Genomic DNA, 16,285 nt, shown 5'->3' with positions numbered 1-16,285 from the left:
TGGCAGCAACACATAGAACAAGGTAGGGGTGATGACACAGCCTGGCTTGACTCCAGTATACCATGAAAGGCTCTGTTTCCTCTCTGCAACCACTGCTGATGTATTTATCTGGCCAGACAATGTTTTTTAAAGAACTAGGCCAAAGTGCAGTTCACAAAGTCAAAAGCCTGTGTAAGGTAAATTAAGGCCACGTAAAGTAAGTTTTGTTCTTGAGACTTTTCTTGGAGTTGGAGAGGGTCCCTGCAGTCTGCTAGCTGTTGCATCTCCAGGACTTGGACAGGACTTCTTCGTCCACCTCTGGTTCTTCAGTTCTCTGACCTGCCTTTGAGCGGCTTCTTTTGCTTGATGAGCTGTTGGATTTCCAGGCCATTCTCACCTAACCAGTTGTTATGTTATTTGGTTTTGTTTTGGAGGATGCTTCTACATAATAATAATAATAATAATAATACTACATAATGGCAGACAGACAATGACAAAGGTAATGATATGACTGAGGTTAGAGCGAGAATGCTTGATTGATTGAATTTATTCTTTTGGTGAAAGAGTGTGTTGGTAATTACCAGACTTTTGTTTGTGTTCAGAGCACTTTGTTAGCAGCAGGACATCATTAAGATTTGTGTTGCTGGCTCCTTCCTTACCAATTATGTATCTTAAAAAATGGTGGTTCCACCCAACCCTGGCAGTCCCCCAGCTGGATTAGTCTGTCCTCCTTGGGGACCTTATGATGATGTCCAAGTCAGCATAGAAAAACTGCTTGACTTTATCCTGTGCATCAGCTGTTGGAGCGTATGCACTAGGGATGTCACTATACCAAATCTAGTAGTCTGTACTGATACTACCAAAAGTACACGATACTTGAAACCAAAGTCGATACCACAGTGTGTGAAAAAAAAGAAAAAGTTGCTATTGGGGTGTAGGTCAGTAAATTGTATGCAGATGAGGTACTCACATTAACAGTGGCAGCACATTGTGTGCGAGACTCCTGTATGGCAATGAGGCAGAAGGCCGTCATGGAGGCATCTGAATCTCTGCCGTAGACATCACCCTACACATAAACACAAAAATATCATTATAATCATCAGTATAAAACATGTTTATTCATAAATGATAGCCAGTGACATGTAATGGTTTTCATTTAGATACAGTCTTTTGTTTAGCATCAAGATAAAGACTGATGTTAATGAAATCAGTGCACGCACAATCATCTCTCTGTGGGACACCGCTTCAACTTCTGTAAAAAATCCGTCAGATTGCTGCATGTTGAGAATCAGAAACTTAACAGCATCACAGATGTCTTTTCTTTGCACTGGCACCAGATTGCTGGCAATGGAAAACACCTTGGCAACATAGGCTGTCAGCCTTAAAGAGGAGAGGAGAGCAGGAGATGTAATAGTTTAGTTTCACTGATTTGCATATTCCGAATCTAGGTTATTAAAGGAGGATGTGCCATTATTTACGTCTGAGTTCATGCATGTTCTCAGGCCTCACCAGGTGCTACTTCCACGCTCAGGATACACAGCAAAAGAACCATCATTTTTACGGTAAGCAAGCTGATTCTGGTAACCTAGATAAAACAAACACACATAGCTTTTACTGAGTGCCATTTAAGTCTATGCTGATTCTTATCCATTGAAAGCCAGGATGAGTAGAGGTTGGTTTGTACTGCTGTCAACCAACTGTTTTGATACCACTTCTGTCAAAGTCAGTGAGCTTTAACACCTTTGGCTGTAGTTAAAATGTCTGGTATTTGTGCTAAGGAATGCATTTGTGTGAGCCCACCGGTTTTGATGTGTTGGAGGGCTTCATTACGTCTCTTAATCTCCACAGGTTCCCACTGGTTGGTTTTGTCCAAATATGTGGCTGCAATAACAGGTAGGGTCATGTGGATCATGTTCTCCTCTCCACTGCCTGAGGGCTGTTTGATCAGACTGACCATTGATTTCCCACTAATGTCATTCTTTAGTTCATTTGCATTCTTTCTTCCTGCAAACATTTCCAGAACAAGTGAGGTGATATTTTGCCACTAAGAACAAAGAAGAAACGTCTCTTACAACAGTGACACTTTAATGCAGAGGTAATACATCAGGCACTCTACCACATATCATGTTGTAACATCTCACCTGTCACAGAGATCTGTGTGCTAGTAGGTGTGTTTGGAACAAAATATTTCTTAGGAATTCCACTGTTGAGAATTTCTTCTTGTTTACCATCTAAAAAGGTACAAAGTGTTTGCATGTTTTGGGATTAATTCACAAATAATAAACATACATGGTAACATTTTAATTAACAGGCCATTAATTACATAAAAATGACAATAAGTATGCATTAAACAAGTAAAATCAAGGGTTCCGGGTCTGTACATCAGTAGCCTTTTAACCTTGTAACATTGTCTAAGTTTATCTTTCTAGCTTTGCCTAAGGCACGCTGAAACACAGGGAATTAGATAGATAGATAGATAGATAGATAGATAGATAGATAGATAGATAGATAGATAGATAGATAGAGATACTTTATTTATCCCGAAGGAAATTAAGGTGTCCAATAGCTTATACACATTATACATACACATAGGCACACAGACATATGACATCAACGCACACATACATACTACAAAAATACAAAGGAAGATATCAATAGTGTGCCCTTACAGTAAAGTTAGGATGTAGCATTTTTAAAGGAGCGGTGTGGAAAACATTTTGTGACAATTACACAAACTGCTGTGAGACCGTATTGAATTATCAGGTAAGTAAGCAAATGATCAGGTAAGTAAACATTTTATTTCCTTTGCACCATGTTCACTCAGGCTTTGGGTCTGCTACTGTTTGCCATGACAAATGTCCCTCATGTCTTGGTGTTCATTAACTGTGGCAAGGACTATTGAATAACGCTTGAACTGACTGCAGCTCCCTGACAATTCCAGAGAGGGTTGCCAGGTTGGCTAGAATGGAAAACAACAATACTGAGGCTTATTTACTAGCTTCAGAAATGTCTGCAGTCAGTCCATCTATTCTTAAAAGGGATAACTCCATCTCCAGTTTGGAGAGAAGAGATGATTACGACATCCCATAAGTCTTTCAACATAAATAATGCATTTACACAGTAGTGAACTACAAAGGGCCTGACCTGAATCAAAATCAATTTATGAGTATAATTAGTAGCACACGTATTACTCCTCGTTTTAAACTATTTCATATTCTCAAAATCATTTACCCAAAGAATGTACATGTTTGTGACTTACTATCAACGTTTCACCTCTAATATTTGTATGTGTTGGATAAAGGGAAGGACAGAAAAGAAAAACAAATACCCCTGTGTCCCACCCTATCAGCGTCTTACTTGGCTACTTACTAGCTTAAAAAACCTGCCTTGATTCTGTAATCGGTGGTCACTCTATGTTTTTTAAAGGACCTTGTTGTTTGGATCCGCAGACATGGGCAGATGAGGCAGATGTGCACACATGCATGTGCAGATGTCTGCCCAAGGTTTTTGATCACACAAACTGGATGTACATGTGTACACAGACACAAAATTGCATACACATTAGATGTCAACCCTGCTGTCCACTATATTCCCAGCTGACGGTTGATTTTAATCAGTAATTAATTACAGTTTTACAATTTTTGGAAATACTACTATGTAATTAATGGCCAGTAAAGTAAAATGTTACAAAAATATATTACTAAATTATTGTGTTTTTCCATACAGCAGCTGCTTAACGAAAAAAACTCACCTACACCTTTTTTAGCAGGATCTAGAGTTACAATATGAGGGGATTTTATCAGTAAACCTTCAGGCTGGAAAAAAACAACAGTTAAGACAATCAACAGGAATCACAACGTTTTTCTAGGAAACTCTATGTGTAACAGAACAGCAGAATAACAGGTTGGAATCCTTGGGAATCTCACGATTGGATTTGATTATCATTTAAAGCGTAAATTCTGAATCAATTGTAAATTTAAAACCATTATTGATTCAAAAAGAAGACAAGTGGCCCTGTTTTTCGGCTCATACTCCAGTGCACTGTGCCAAATCATTCAGCCAGTGGACAGTTGTGTGTAATGGCACTGCACTCTGCAGATGTCTTAACATATCTGTCCTGCTGGCTTTAGATGGCTGCAGACATTTAATGTACAACATTAGATGACATTATTGCTACATGTACATGTAGCTGTGGACAACAGAAGAAAAGCTCTAAACCCACCGCATGGAGTCTGTTTCTCTTACCACCACCTGCAGCATCTTCATGATTCCATCATTGACTGTTGCGTCTTTAACAGCTGCTTTGACCTCAATGTGGTATTGTCCTTCCTTTGTGGGAATAATTATGAAAGGTACAGATTTTGTAGCTTGGGCCCCAACTTTAACCTCCTGGCGATACTTTCCACGCTTAGAAGCTGCACTGCACACATGTGGCACATCAATGAGATCTAAACGTACCTTGAGAACAAGATAGAGATGCAGAAGGAGAGTAAGTAGAGCTGGGCAATATATCAATATTATATCGATATCGTGATATGAGATTAGACATCGTCTTAGATTTTGGATATCGTAATATCGTAATATGGCATAAGTGTTGTTTTCCTGGTTTTAAAGGCTGCATTACAGTAAAGTGATGCCATCTTCTGAACTCACCAGACTGTTGTAACTGTTCTATTATTTGCCTTTACCCACTTAGTCATTATATCCACATTACTGATGATTATTTATCAACAATCTCATTGTGTAAATATTTTGTGAAAGCACCAATAGTCAGTTACTACAATATCGTTGCGGTATCGATATCGAGGTATTTGGTAAAAAATATCGTGATATTTGATTTTCTCCATATCGCCCAGCCCTAAGAGTAATTTAAGTGTTGTTGATAAAATCAGCCTTAAAACCAATCAGCATTCATTAGCAGAATGCTAGCGTGTTATAGGCAACAATGACTCAACCTGTAAGAAATCGAAAGGACACAAGTACTCGTTCATTAAACTTTTGACCTATAATCCATGTTGAACTTGCAAAAACTACAATCAAATCTGAGATTTCTCAACAACAATCAGGCGAAAGAAACAAATTTAGCCATCTAGCTCCATAGAGTCCCATTCATTTAACACTGGACCGCGATCACCCCCAGTGGAACTCTGGTGGAACTGCAACCAAATTCGGTACAATGGGGCTGAATAGGGAGTGGAACGGCTTTCCGTAGACGGGCTTTGCCGGTATGTAACAATCTGCAGCTGCCGTCGGAAAAACAACACAGACGGTGCGTTCAATGAAACTGGTAAACTACAGCCTCGTGGTGCATTTGAAGTTATTGTAAATGTCCTTTTCCCATCTCGTGGTTGTTTTTGTCGTTCAACAGCAATTTACTAGTGAAATACGTTATTGTTATTGTTATACATTATTATTAAATCATTTAATTTTGACCATATGGCCTTAGCAATAAACAAGCCGTTCTTTAATGTCACCAACTGTTGTTTAGTACCCTTTTTTTTCTTTTCTTTTTTTACTTTCTTAAAAAGTATCGGTTCAGGCACTGTTAATTGTGTATGCGATTAATTTCGATTAATTAATCACAGAGTATGTAATTAATAGCCATCTGTTGTATGAAATTCTAATATTTGTCCTTTTGGCCTGGATTAGTTCATGAAAAATATGGTCCTGATGGCTTACTTGGAGGAATCAGACTTACGGTGACAGGATTGGGGCTGTAGTTGTGGAGGACAGCTTTAACTTCTAGCTGCTCTCCACGGACAGCAGAGTATGGCAGCCTGAGATCAATGAAGAAGTTCTTCCGGACAATGACCTCTAATGGATCAGCCACACAGATACCTTCAAAAAACAAAGAAGAAAAAAACAAACAAGCCATGAAACACAGCAAAGAAAAAGAAGGTTAAACTAAAACACAAGACAGCTGTTAGTCACTGACTCCTCACCGTGAGTTCTTGAGAGACTAATGCCAGTGAACTGCCAGGTTGTGATTGAATCTTGCAAAGGAACATTTTTTGTCAGTGATGTGGTGTCACTGAAACAAAGGAAAACACTTTAAGAGGCGAAGGTTGTCAGTGTATTTTGTGTGTGTATAGGTTTTAGTTGACTCACCAGTTAGGGGTTTTCTGAGGGCAAGGAGGCAGTTTGATGTCTGTCCACAGCCAACTTTCAGGGAACTTGGTGCGAGAAACAATTTCATTGCTGTCCATGTAACTGTCATCCTCCTCACCTAAAGTAAAGTGTCAACAAAAATGTTACGGTTTTGACTGTCTTCTAACTACCAGTATGACCATGAATAACCACCCAGGGCTACCCCCCATCCCTTGTCCCTGTGTCTTACTGCGAGCCAGTAGGAGGCTATCCTCCTTTCTCTCAGCTCGCTGGGCTTCCATCTCCTTGCAGCAGTGTAGGAAGGCTGCAGCACAGGCTGCACCATCACTGATGTACTCGCTGCGCCTCTCACAGGTGTATGAGAGGGGGGTGTTCCTCATGCCATCCAAACAACAGTCACGTTGCAGTTGGTCTTCATACTGACTCGCTGGAAAGAAAGAGGGTTATGGAGGAACGACAGAGGTAAGAAGATATGGAGTATAAGCAGTGTTGCCAGTTTGGACCGGTGTTTCCTATTAATTACCTAGACTGTGGCGGCCTGCCACAGTTTTATAATGAACTGAAAAAAAACATCATTATAACATAAGAAGGTCTCTAACATTGTGTTTTGCACAGTTGCTTCAGCAAAGCATCTCTTTCATAATTTTTCAGACATTGGTTCATGAGCGACGTTACGTTACTATGTCTGCTGTTCTCACTGAGACATCGCTCTATTCTGACCACAGTTATGCGAGTGATGGCTGCTTGACCGCTTTTTTCATTTTGTCAGTCAGCCAAGCTAGATTAAATCCTGTCCTCCTGTGCTTCTCGGGTGGTCCAGAGGCAGCAACTAATGTGTCTGCATCAAGCGAGCCGTCACTGGTCAAACAAACCGCTGTTATCTGGTATAAAAAGTGGCTTAAATTATCACAACTTGCCCAAAATAATTTTAAAGGGGTGGTTGAGAATTTTGGACATAGGACCTCATTTCCAAGTTAGCCAGTGTGTTATTTATCAGTGGAGACCGTTTTCAACACTTTTCATCCAGTCCTTCCAGTTGCAGAGTTCGCTGGTGCTAGGCTAGTGCAAGTCAACAGTATCTGCTAGCCTGCCATTAAAAACAGTCTTACCCACTCCACAGTACACCCGAGGCAAAGAAATTATAACGCCAGACTATCAATGTAAATAAAAAAAAAATAAATAAATAAAAAAAACTATCGATGTAAATGTCTGTTGATGTTCGAAATAAAACTATCCTTTCACTGCATTGCAATAGTTATACTGTGTTCCCTGTAGTTGGTAGCATAGGCTACAGCAGTGGTGGAGTGATATTACCTAGGCTACCAAGGAAGCCGGTTTACAGCAAAGCAATCACGCAAGTTTATTTACCTGCCGCTGTCACTCTCCACAATGCATTGAACTGTAACGTTAGCTCCACTAATGTTGTCAGTCTCAATCTATCAGTAGCAGCTAATCTAACGTTATGAAAGGGGCTAGCTTTATTAGCTAAAGTAGCCTACCAAAAGTTATTACCTGTTCATCAGTAGCTGTTGGTGCATCTGGAAAAGACGGATGGAACCGCATTCGTTGTCGGTGACTTGTGGTCCTTTGTCCCCTGGTCTAAAATGATCACTACAAATTCGCAACTTGAGTAGCGTCTCGGCCAGTGTCTTGATGTCCAAGCCAGCAGCAAGAAGCCACAGTTGGTTCCTTTCTGGATCTCGCAATGGAAATTTGTGGAAACTTTGTGGTGCCCATCTGTTTGATTTATTTTTACAATTTCTAAATGCACACTGAATCACCATGTTGCCTAGTCCTTAGTTTCCAATCCAATGCTTCATTACCAATGTACTAGGCTACTACTAGGTGTCCCTACTGGAGTGCGCTTCTCTGTTTACTTTTCGGCGCAGTACTACTAACTGGAGCAAAGTAAAATTCCGCTGCTGCTGAGAAACTAGTCCCTCAAAATATTATGCGATCATTGAGATGCAAGGGTAGTTTTATTTCGAAACATTATTCTATCAACAGACATTTACATTGATAGTCTGGCGTTATAATTTATTTGCCTCGGGTATACTGTGGAGTGTTAGTGGCCGGCTAGCAGATACTGTTGACTTGAGCTAGCCTAGCACCAGCGAACTCTGCAACTGGAAGGACTGGATGAAAAGTGTTGAAAACGGTCTCCACTGATAAATAACACACTGGCTAACTTGGAAATGAGGTCCTATGTCCAAAATTCTGAACCACCCCTTTAAGTAGCAGAAAAACGCCTAATCTGGTACCACTGACTATAAGAAGAAGGTTGAACGGGAAGCCTGTGAGTAAAGCATTTTAACATAGGGCAAATTACAAACGTTTTATTTAGAAAATTAAAAAAACTAAAATAAAAAAAGAAACATGCCAAAGAGCAAGCTATGAGAGCTCCCTCTTCCTCTAGTATTGGACAGACATGCAATACAAGTAGCAGTATGAAGACAGATTTACATATAAGGTAAATAAAGTATAAAGTAAAAAGTGTTTCAACTCACTTTTATCTTTCCACTAATATTTGCATGTAGCATGCGGAAGATGAGTATTGGGAAAGTCAACAACACAACTACAAACATTGTGGAGAGCCTGAACTGTGTGTCAGAAAATGACTGAATATGTGGTTAATGGGTAGTTTAGAGCTGTGGTTCTTACCTAAGCTGGTTGTGATGTCCATTATAGTAGCAGCTCGTTTCCTCCTGCTGGGGGCCGGACATTTCAATTCTAGAAGCGCATCATAGACAAGATCTTTAACAGAACCCAACAAGGTTGGAACTAGACTTGATTTTTGTAATGTAGCTGATGTGAAACTCTTAAAATCAGAGTGAGGTCATCTATCTGGTTGGACACATGGACAGGGTGTGGATGTGACAAAATTGATCTCCTATTGCACTTCTTATTTGTTGGACTGTTATAATATTATGTTTCACAAAAGCTTAATTGTAAAAACATATTGATGGAGTCATTTGATTTGAATCACTTTTGATCGAGGGGACTGTGCTCAACTCGAGGCAATCAGCAGGACTGTTGAAGCCAACATGGATGCCTCGAAAGGCTGGTTCAACCAAATTATGAAAATCTTATCTTATTATTACCTTTAGTGGTATTTGGCAGGTCATTTTGGTTTTATGTGCCAGGTTTTGAGATATCTGTCTCAAACATAGCCTATAAGCCTCAACCCCAATACAAAGAGGTGAATGCTGACAGCATTCAAATTATCTTTAAAAAACAGTAACAAGTTGTGTGGTGGAGCTGAAGTGCTTTGGGGGGATCAGTGCACATTAGGAGCTGCTCAAAGGCAGATGCATGTTCACCTGCCTCCTGATAAAGTAGCCATCATAGTTTGCAAACTGCTTCTCTCTGTTGTTCTTTCACACAACACACCAAGTTGTTTTTAGAAAAGTGTCCCTGAACTATCTGCATTGCAATCTTTTTTGGAGTGAACTAACCCTTTAACCCTACTACTACTGGATTCTCACCCCTCAAAAATCTTTAACCTGCATTAACTGATCACCAATGGTGATACGGCAAAGTTCTAAGCAGCAGTTGGCTATTTACAGACATGAAGCAACATTAGCATTTTTTGGAGTCGTGTTCCTGGCCACCTGATGAATGCTAGTCCAATATTCAATCTCTTTGTAGCTATGCTTTGTCCCCACCAACTCTTACAGGAAATATCTGGCACTACGTCTTTTTCATTTGGTAGTGCACAGTGTACAGTGGGATTTTAGAGCATTTTTAACTGTAAATAGCTGCCTGCTGCTTGAAACAACCCAGATGAGCATGGTGAGAGTGAACCAAAACATTGCAGGCAGTAAAAACTAAACAAAACCTAGCAAATATAAGCAATTTTAACATATAGTTCTTTTATACAGAAAAGAGCTGGCCAACAATCAATATATAATAAGGAATAATATTAGTAGGAGGATGAAAAAGAATGAGAGGGAAGAGTAAATTAGTGTCACCTTGTCTGTAGGGAGTTCCAGAAGCTGTGTTGGACTCAAACAACAGCCCAGCATCGTAGAACACACCCATACCATCCTTCCCTCCACCTGGTGTGCAGCCTGTGTCATACGTCTCTATCATGTCCCACACCTGAGCAGGGCGAAAGTCATTCACACACACAAATACAATCAGACACATCTTAGGGTTATGTCACATGTGAAAGAAGTGTTGCCTATTAATCCAAGGGACTGGATCCTCGGCTCCTCCACATCTTCATGTAGAAACATTTCTAAGCAAGACACCAAACCCCAAACTGCTCCTGATGGTTACCAGTGCCTTGCACTGCAGGTCCGCTGCCATTAGTGTATGTGTGTATGGGTGAATGAAAGACAACATTTTAAGGCGGTTTGGATGAAATCTGTATAAATGCAGTATATTTAGAATGTAAGGTGTGTATATATATATATATATATATATATATATATATATATATATATCATATATATATATATATATATATATATATTATCCATATCCACAGGCTGTGTTTTTAGTTTAACAATGTGTACATAAAATACTTTTAAATGAAACCCCTTTAAAATATTTTCAAAGATAAATATGAAATTAAGAAATGACCTTTTTCTGGTTGAGATGGTGCTTGTTGTTTAGGATGTAGACGCCTTTGTCAACTGCCACCAGTCCCACTGTGGCCCCTGGGTCTCCAGTGACTTTCAGAGTAAACATCTTGCGAGGCTCATAGGATGGATTGGGTTTGTCTGGTTCCAACTTCAACTAAAGGAGGAGGCATACTTGTATTTGTGAAAAATACAAATAACTTGATCTGTTTGTATGTGGTTGTATTGTTTTCCCTCCTAAACTCAGCTATATCCGTGTAGTGTGTCTCACCGAGCCCATGCAGGAGTCCTCTGCATCCACCCAAACAGAGTCTGATACCACTTCATTGTCATTTGGATGGTAGTAGGCTATGATGCGGAACGATGGCAGCATGTCTTTGGTAATGGTTACTATCATGGATATCAGCACTTGACCTGTGTTCCTGTAATGTCCATATTTCACCAGCTGACCTCTGCTCAGGATCTAAGGACACAGATCAGTACTTAGCCGACATGCATGTATACTGTATTATACAGGTTGCTGGAAGCAACACAAACACCCAAGCACAAATGCACACATGCGCAGGCGTAAAAAAATCTCTCACCAGGTATGTGATGTATTTGTCTGTACTTTCCTGCCTGTTGAGGTTGAGGCTGATTTTCAGGTTGTCTCCTAATGTTACTTCAGCTGTATCCACACCTGCAATAACAACATTCCAATTAGCAAAATTAGTGCTAGACATAACAAAAACGTGTGTGGTAGTTTGTGCTACCACAAGCAGAACTATCACTGACTATCTGATATTATTTGGTTTGTACCTATGTGGAGGTAATTGTTGCTGTTCGTGCTATATGGGATAGCTGTCATGTTGGCTGATGCTTGTCTTTCAGATGAAATATGAGGATCCTTGGTCTTTGCCTACAATTGAACACACAGGTAGGCATACTGTGTTTCTCATACATGTTTACTTAATGCCTACATTTGCTAAATGTAAATACAATTTGAGCGGATTTCAACACTTAACTGTCACTGTCAATGGTTCAGGATTGTCCTGTGTATTGATGGAAAGCCTTGCCATTCCATTGGCTGAAGTGCGGCCCTGCACATCACCCGGATTGACCACCACTACAACACCTTGTACCGGAGTGTTATCAGGATTCACAACTTCAATCTGCCATCAAAGAAACAATCGGAAAACATCCAATTGTTTAATGAAAACAAGTTTAAGTACAATCTAATACTATAATGGAAATACTGAAATCATCTGCAAACTGCAGTAGCTCTAATGAAAAAGCAGTTATATTTGTCTGCTGTTATGACTGAGATAATAGTGGTTTAGTATGTCTACATGTCAGATATTATTTTTCTTAGGAAATTCATCCATTTGAAGAGATTGGCATTTACATCATAATCAAGACCCATGAAGTAATAAAAAGTCTGTGAATTGTCTTTTGTTTTAAGAAATCAACATTCTGAGAGATTTATATCACTTGAAAAAATATGGAAAACATCCATATCAATGTAGTCTATATCGATGACGGCCATTTATGCGATTGTTCTGGTGCTGCTGGAGGTTCGCCGAATGTCCCTCATTTTCGGCCAGATGTCTCTCACCTTCTGCTTCCTTTGTGTTGGCATTCTAAACTCCTAGTTAGGTCTAGCCAGACCCTCCTTTGCGGCACTGTGGAGGAAGGTCTGGCAATGCGAGACTAATATCAATGTCTTTTTCAGAATAATACTCCTGAATGATGGCTTGTGACCGCTGGATTTTAAAAGTGACAATTTATGTATTAAAATGATTTCAATAATTTTATTTTAATTTAAATTTGTCATTTTAAATAAATGTACATGTGAGTGTGTACTTTACCACAATGTCAAAGGACATTCCTGGTTTGAAATATTTGGACGTTCTCTTGAAGTGGATGGTGTAAGGTGATTTAACAATCTGGAGACCTCTCAACTCTGCCTCCACCATTTCACTACCTGTGCGAAGATACAGTATATGCACATAAACACATGTAAAAACACATGGACAGACACACACACACACACACACACACACACACACACACACACACACACACACACACACACACACACACACAAACACACAGTCTCTCTTTCTTACCGTTATCTGTCAGCACACCAGCAGCTACAAATATGTAACTCCCCACCAGGTCATTGATGTTTTGGAAAGTCTGTGTGATGTGCTCTCTCTTCAATGTGACCACTCCATTACCTCCCTTTATCTACAGTAACGTGAAATACAGTAATAAAGAAATGCATCGTAATAGAATTACAGTGGACAGTTGGTACTTCACTTTACACTTATTTTGCAACACTAATAAAAGGCCAAGCACAAACAGCTGATGTTTGACAGTGATTGAGCAAATGTGTGAGTACTAACCGGCACTCTCTGAAGCGAGCTGGGAAAGCTGTTTTTTTTACCCCCATGCATAACCCCAAAAACCCCATAGGCAGTCCCATCCACGTCTTCACCAAACAGATACCTAAAATCACAAATAAGTATTTTTATTTCACAATAAGTTAAAATAGAGTATACAAAATGCTTATGATTAAAATTTAAGTAAAAACAAAGAACCTGACATCTACTTTATTAATTTACCAATCAAACCTGTTTTGTAAAGTCACAAAACTTTTTTTTTTACATACATAGCTTTGATGTTGACTGTGAGCTCTCGGCTGTCCACATAGAAGAAGGGTCTCTCAACCTTTAGTTTAACCTCAAAACTGGGCAGCACTGAAACAAATGTATTTTATTGTGTTTTAAATCAGGTAGAAAGTAAGGAGAGGTGGTGTAGGTTTAGAGATAAAGAAGACCTCTGCTATAACTCACCGTATTCTTTGACCTCAAACTCTGCAGAGTAGCTTAGCTGTAGTTTGCTGTGGAACCTTGCCACCACTTTCCACAGTCCATAACTAACACACACACGTACGTACGTACGCACACACACACACGCACGCACGCACGCACGCACGCACGCACGCACACACACACACACACACACACACACACACACACACACACACATAAGTTAGTCTTACACAGATACTTACACTTGGCTTGTTTAGAAATAGCCCTTACTGTGCAAGCTAATAGCTAGCTAGCTTGCTATGACTAACACTATGTAGCAGCCATCATTAGTGGCTCTTATAGTTGCATCTTTATTTAATAGTTTTTCTCAACTGCTTTAAGTCCCACGGAGGCTGTTTTCACATTCAACTGCTAAAGTGGAAAAGTCTATCTCTGTCGTCTGTGAAACTAATTGTGATCCAGTATATATGCAACTTATTGTACACTGGCTGGCAGTGTCCATTATATAATTTCTATTTTCTCTTTGCGTTAGTCTTGTATAGATTAAATTAATTCACCTGCATGCAAAAAAAGGGAAATTAACCACAAGGTACTAAATGAGTAATTAATAATTATTGAATAAATACTTACCTGACAATTTCATTGAGTCTGTGAACTCCAGAGTGCATCCCTGATTTCAGATAGACTGGATCAAGTGGTAAAATGATGCCTTCAGGGGTCTAAAAAAGGAACAATTCAGCAACCATTAATTAAATAGTAGGAGTCCTAAAAAATAATGTTGCTTTAAACACTAGAAGTTTTCACTCACAGAGCTATGACAGAATAATAATTGAAAAAAAAGATTAAAAAAAAAAAGAAAAAGTTTAACCTCATTATAATAAACTGAAATACATTTGGTTCTGACGGTTATCAGTTATCAGTCAATATGTGTCGAGCTGAGCCGTGTCCTGCCACTATCATACTACTCAGATGAGAGGATGGACCAGTTCATTGGAATATACGTAGCCTAGCTTTGCATTGGTGGAAACTGGCCAAAGGAAACCCAAATTATTACAACCCACCCAATAAAATAAAAAGTAAATAAGAAAAAGTAAGAAAACAGTAAAATCTGGTAAAACTTATGGCAATGTTGGTCTGTGTGTCACTCGTTCACCACTTGGGTCAAGACCAGGGGTCGGCAACCTTTTTGATATGAAGTGCCATTTTAAAATGTTCTTGTTAATCAGTGGGCCATGCCAGCACTAAGCATGCCATCATCTACCGAGCCCACTCAGGCTGAGTTTTTTCCCTCCTTCGCACCACATTCTTTGAAGAAGGCAGTGAGTACTAGCCAATGAGAGGCAGAGTAGGGCGGTTCTTAGTGGACTCCAGATTGGGGGAAAAGTCAGTCCAACTACCATAACTAACTGTGCTCCTGCCAATGGCTGTGATAGAGTTCATTTGGCATGCGGATGAGACGACACTTCAGCATTTTAAAAATACTCTCTTGTTCACTTATTGCTAGGGTGCCAATGGTCAAGCTACCAGCCAATGGCTGCTGACCCCTGGTCCAGACTGTTCTCCTGACTTTTCCTCTGGCTCCACTGTGAGATGGACATTCATGATTTTGGGAGTGACAACGTTCCGGATGGATTATCATGAAACTTTCACGTCCTTACTTTTTTGTCTAGCACCATCATCAGGTCAAAATCCCAATTTGTCCAATATTTTGGTTTGCAACCAAACATTCCCATGAGCCTCAGGAGTAGCCTACTTTGTGTTTAGTGCTCATTAGCTAATCATAGCATGCTATTATGCTAAACGAAGATGAAAGTATGGAAATTATCTGAAATTCTATTCAATATCAAAGATTAAGTACAATACCACAAGCTCAATGGCAATAGAAGCATCAGTTTCATTATCCCTCTCTACGGGCGCCATGGCGGGGGTCACAGCAAACATCCTGTAATGAACTAAAGGAAATACATTTATTTTCCAAAGGTTGAAGAAGGAAATAAAACAACACTATCAGGACAGGAGTGTTTTAACAATGTTGTGTTTCTCAGCACTGAAGTGGTATTGAAGTCACCTTTGCTGCCGGGGGTGTAGAGGGTCTTGTCAGTCTGGATGTAGATGTACCCGGACTGGAAGGACAGTAAGACGAGTTTCTCCAGCTTTACATCAGGGAACTGAGCTTGCAGGTATACATGCTGCTTTATGTTAGGATCCTGACTAAATTCTCCAGGAGGGATCTGAAACCAGTATGAAGAGACACAAGCGGTGAACTAGGAGAAGGGTGGGTGCAGATATAAATTCATATTATGTACTATATTTTGGAAATAAAACCAAGTAATATACTGTATATTTCAGTTTTTTACATTACATTAATTTGTCCCAAGTCCTGGAATTTCTTTGCACTAGTAAGGGTCACAGATGTGGATGTCAGCCTTTTGGTTTTTGTTGGATAGTTCACCACGATGATTTCTACCGTGATGTTATTATCATCGGTGCAGTCTTGACACTCCACAAAGATGTTTACTGGTGTTCCTACCCGCAACATGTTGGGAGCAGACATCACCTTCCTGCAGAGCAGTGTGGAAAAAAAAGATTAAGAATATAGTCACTCACTGTACAGAAAGAACCACATGCTGTTTAGGATTTACTGAAACTTTTTGTCAGTGGTTGTTTGAGTTACAGTTTTGGTTCTCCCAATTTGCAAAACAACATATTTTTTTCCAGATGAGGATCTTCTGCTCCAGCATGGACTTCACACACAATGAGTGATCTATTGGTTATCTTGACAAAGATCCAGTACTG

At 39.7% G+C, this 16,285-nt stretch overlaps 1 pseudogene; it reads right to left on the bottom strand.

The window, feature by feature from the left end:
• The window catches only part of LOC144531064 (complement C3-like), a 52,468-nt pseudogene that overhangs the window by 6,766 nt on the left and 29,417 nt on the right, over window positions 1-16,285 (bottom strand).

This window comes from Sander vitreus, chromosome 2, assembly GCF_031162955.1.
Source record: "Sander vitreus isolate 19-12246 chromosome 2, sanVit1, whole genome shotgun sequence".
Lineage (NCBI taxonomy): Eukaryota > Metazoa > Chordata > Actinopteri > Perciformes > Percidae > Sander > Sander vitreus.
This window is presented reverse-complemented; position numbering and strand designations above follow the sequence as displayed.